This window comes from Gekko japonicus, unplaced genomic scaffold (genome assembly GCF_001447785.1).
Source record: "Gekko japonicus isolate JY-2015 unplaced genomic scaffold, Gekko_japonicus_V1.1 scaffold3193, whole genome shotgun sequence".
NCBI lineage: Eukaryota > Metazoa > Chordata > Lepidosauria > Squamata > Gekkonidae > Gekko > Gekko japonicus.
Window position 1 is genome coordinate 72,704 of NW_015176545.1, and position 4,975 is coordinate 77,678.

The following is a 4,975-nucleotide window of genomic DNA, read 5'->3' on the forward strand; positions in this document are numbered from 1 at the left end:
ACGATTAATGGAGAACTTTGTTCGCTGAGTGGTGCCACACTGCCTTCGTTTGCGGGTATTGTTATTTGGCTAGGTAATATTTGATTTACCTGGGGGGGGGGGAGAATGCTTTTCAAGCTGCACGTTGCCATCTGTCAATGTATCCCCAGGCTTAACCCCCCCTCCAAATTACCTTCATTTGTCAAATTCTAAAGGGGGGGGGGAAGCATGGCAGGATACTATTCAGTGCTGAGCTGGACTCTAACCAAGGTGTTGGGCAAAAGAAAGGCGAGATTAACTCGAGAGGTTTATCTCAATCTCTGTCCCTGCCTTCATTCAAGATGTGTCGAGACTGGCCACTTTGGCTGTACTTCAGAGCAGGTTGCTCAGGGTTCCGATTAGGAGTGAGCAAATATTCCTGATCTCTGTTCAATTTTTAATCCTTTTATCGTCCTTTTATCCTTTCATCTTCCAAGGTGCTCAGCATGGAGTGATGGGCTTTTTGTGTAGCAGGAACACCTTTGCATATTAGGCAACACCCCCCCCCCAATGTAGCCAATCCTCCAAGAGCTTACAGTAGCCCCTGTAAGCAGAGCTCTGTGAGCTCTTGGAGGATTGGCTATAGGCAGGGCTCTTTTTGTAGCAGGAACTCCTTTGCATATTAGGCGGCACCCCTCCTAATGTAGCCAATCCTTCACGAGCTTACAGTAGCCCCTGTAAGAAGAGCTCTGTGAGCTCTTGGTGGATTGGCTATAGGCAGGGCTCTTTCTGTAGCAGGAACTCCTTTGCATTTTAGGCGGCACCCCCCCCCCTAATGTAGCCAATCCTCCGAGAGCTTACAGTAGCCCCTGTAAGCATTGCTCTGTGAGCTCTTGGAGGATTGGCTATAGGCAGGGCTCTTTTTGTAGCAGGAACTCCTTTGCATATTAGGCGACACCCCCCCTAATGTAGCCAATCTTCCGAGAGCTTACAGTAGCCCCTGTAAGCAGAGCTTTGTGAGCTCTTGGAGGATTGGCTATAGGCAGGGCTCTTTCTGTAGCAGGAACTCCTTTGCATTTTAGGCGACACACCCCCCTAATGTAGCCAATCCTCCAAGAGCTTACAGTAGCCCCTGTAAGAAGAGCTCTGTGAGCTCTGGGAGGATTGGCTACATTAGGGGTGTGTCACTCAATATGCAAAGGAGTTCCTGCTACAAAAAGAGCCCTGGGCCGGCCCTTCCCCCTCAACTTTCCCCCCTCCTAACAGCTCTGTGAGATAGCTTAGGCCAGGGGTCTCCAACCCGGTGCCCGGGTTGGTGCCATGGTGCCCATTGCCAAGTTTTCTGGTGCCCACCAAGTGTTTCTAGGAAGTGGGTGGGGACAGGTAGGGCTTCTGCCCAGCAAGGCATTTGATTGACTATTGGAGATTTGATTGGCCGGTAAGATTTTTTTAAAAAATGTTGATTTGGCAGATGCTGACACCACAGCTCAAGGATCTGCACAGGCTTACATGGGTTGGGGAACCCCTGACGTAGGCAGACAGAGAATGATTGGTTCTAGGATAACCAATGGATTTAATGAAGGAGTCTCATTCCCCCACAACCCTGCTCTCATTGACCAAAGCAGCAGTGGGAGAATTGATTTTTTAAAAAAACAGTGTCTTGTGTGGCACCACATCACTTCTGGTTAAAAAAAAATGAAGGGAAGTGATATAGGGTAACTTTAGGAATTGTCATAATCTCTATGGTTTTACCATAGAGTTTCTGGCTATTCCTAGAGCTACCGGTGTCACTTGTGGGTTGTTGTTTTTTTACTGGAAGTGACATGGTGCCATAGCAGTAGCAACCCCTTCCCCATATCCCATCCACAGCCCTCCCAGCATGGCAACCCTAACTTCATGGCTGAAGGCTTATTCTGAAGACTTAAGTACACATTATCCCCCCCCCCACATCAGTTGTTCTCTATGTCCCATCAAAAGATGCAGTCTGGGATTTCTGTATTCAGAACTTAGTTCCCAGGTGTGGAGGGGGCTGATTCAGATCAGTACTGTGGCATGTAGGGAGATAGTGGCTTAAACCTCCCCTCAGTACACTTTCCCCAACCACTGGGCTTTCCTTAGTTGATATGTTGTTCCATCTCCCCTTCAGGATTTCCTTCTTCCCAGAAGGTGTGAGGATGGGGTTATTCCATCTGGCTCCGCCTCCAGAGGCAGCCATCTTGGTTTTGGCTCCACCTCCTGCAACAGCCATTTTGGGGTGGCACTCACCACCCCCTCTGAAAATTCCAGAGATGCTCACACCCTCAAAAAGGTTGGGGACCCCTGGCCTAGATTCTAAGTTGAAATCCTTTCCCAAATCCCCCCCCTTTCCAGGAACCACCTCCAGGAGTTCCCAAGGCTGGAACTGGCAACGCTATTTGCTGGTTGTTGCTCCCAGTTTCTCCTGCTTGAGAAAACCTCAAAGAGAACCAAGGACAGCAAGACCCGTGAACAATACTGTGCGGAAGGAGGGGGAAACCTGATGCAGCCAAGCATCCGAGCTGAAGCAAAAATTTGTTGCGGGAAAGCCCTAGGAATCCCATCTCTCCAGCTGAAGGAACAGTAATGCCTAGAAAATCCTACAGCACAAGTTCTACACAGAAGGAAGGCATTGGAAACCAGTATGATCGATGATCGACATCTACACACGGATTGTACGTCTGAGCCGGATCATTTGGGAAGGCTCGTGAGTAATTCCGTTTTAAAACACAACAGGATTCATTCATCCAACAACAAATGGGACTTTAAAGGACTCGAGTTTCCACGAGTCTCCCTTCCACGAGAATAATAACGTCTGGGAAAGGTTGAACTCCATCAGCTGGAGAACCTCTTTCACAGAAGAAGAGATTTGAAATCCGTTCAGGTAATTCGACTCCGCAAAGGGGGGGGGGCTTCGACAGAAAGCCTAGCCTTGGGAAGATACAATACATCACAAGAGAAAGTGAGTCAACATGTAATGTTTCAATTATAGGCCTCTCAAGGGGATACAGGTGGTGTAATAAGTAAGGTCATGGTCTTTCTAGCAGCAGAACCCCTGTTATTTTGGCACCCGCAATGAATGGGCAACAATCATAGTTATGATCATGAAAAGACCAACATTCGTACCGGATCGATCAAACGTTCTAAAAGGTAAATGGATAAAGATTGGTTATGTACGGCGGCGTTCTTCTGAGGAGCTTCCTGTCTGCTTGATTCTTTTTTCTAGTAGAATTGTTAACATGCAAAGGCTCCGGAACAGACAAAAGTAGAAACATACAGAGGTCTCGGGCTCTGAATTCATTGTATTTGGTAAGGGTATTTGATAAGATGAGGCCCAAGGGACCCTGCTATCCGAATTTTTTTTTTAATTTTTAAAATGTATTTTACTATAAAAAACTACAATACAAAATGGCGACTCTTTATCAATGATTACACATTGAATTATAGCATAAAAAGTCTATATAAAAAGGAGAAAAAAAGTCTCGGTTAGGAAATCTATGCTATCCGGATTTTTTAAAGGCACGGCCCCACAAGAATTTCTCCTGTAAATGCTTTCCCCCCATCATTTTTAAACATTTCTAAAGGTGTGCGTTCCTTTAAGCAGAATGGGGTGCTGTAGTTGACTAATTCCTACACTGAGGAAGGGGGTTGGAGTAGGTGACCTCTAGGATCCCTTCTAACTCTGTGTCAAGAAACTGGTCTCCTTTAAGAGAGTTTTTCTGCCTAAGTGTTGGCTTTCTGGACAATAGAAGTCATCACCTCCGCCTGCTGGCTTGTGATCAGAACTGTTGCTTAGGCTGGGAGAAGTGATTAACTTGCAGCATCTGAGAACTCTCATCTAAAGTGGTTGACAGCCTGCAGTTTAGAGGTCTATCCTGGTAACAGCTTTCTATGGGCTGAATGGGTTTTCTTTCTGCACTGAGAACTTCAGCCCCACCAGAAAAAGATTTGCCCCACTAGCCACAAAATACTGGCTATGGGCCTGAAACCACACCTGTTGTTTTCCTACCCACCCACAGTGTTGGAATCTGCCATGGCAAGCAACAGCCTCAGACAACACCCTTGGCCCCAGTGGGTGGACCATGGCAAGCCCACTCCTCTCCTCCTTCTGTCCCCCGTTTTCTTGGTGGTCAAGGGTGTGGGTAGGCCAGGATGGGAAGGGTTGCCAGCCCCTCCGCAAGAGGCACGGTATCCCCACCCCAAGTCCCGACCCCCTACTGCCAATCATCAGGCTGGCATGGGGACTTACCAGGAACAAGAGGGCAGCCCAGGCTACATTGTCAGCAGTCTGGTGATGTTATATCTGCCGTGTCCCGGAAGTGATGTCATTGGGCTGGTGATGTCCGGGAGATGCTCTGGTATTTGGGCAAAAACTCTATGGCAGAAGCCATTTTTATCATAGAGTCATTGTCCAAATACTAGAGCATCTTTGGGATGACCCAACATGATGATTTCACTTCCAGTACACACCAGAAATGATATCGTTTTGTTTCCAGTGCTGTAGCCTGGGTCTCCCTCCTGCTCCTTGTACTTGTCCCCATCCACTGCCAGTGGCCAGGAGGGACCTGTCAGCCCTAAAGACCGGGCTCTCTTCAGGGCTGTTTTCACCCCCCCAATTCACTCCTGTTGGGAGGTTGGCACTGCCGCAAGTCCGAGGCTGCATCCAGTGAAGATTTTGTGAGTTGGGCTGGCTTCCCTGAGGTATGGGAAGGGTTGCTAGCTCTAATTTGGGAAATTCCTGGAGATTTGGGAGGAAGAAGAAGAAGAAGACGTGTCACTATTATAGTTATATATACTACATATACTATACATATACAGGGGTCATTTCCTGCAGGAGCGCACAGGAGCGGAGCTCCGGCAGTAAAGAGCCCAGGGGGCGGGCACATGCAACAAGCCCCGCCCCCTGCTCCTTCTCTCCCTCTTCCCCCTCCTTCCCTTCTTCTTTACTTCTCTTTCTTTCCTTCTTTCTTTCCCTCCTTCTTTCCTTCTCTCCTTTCCCTCT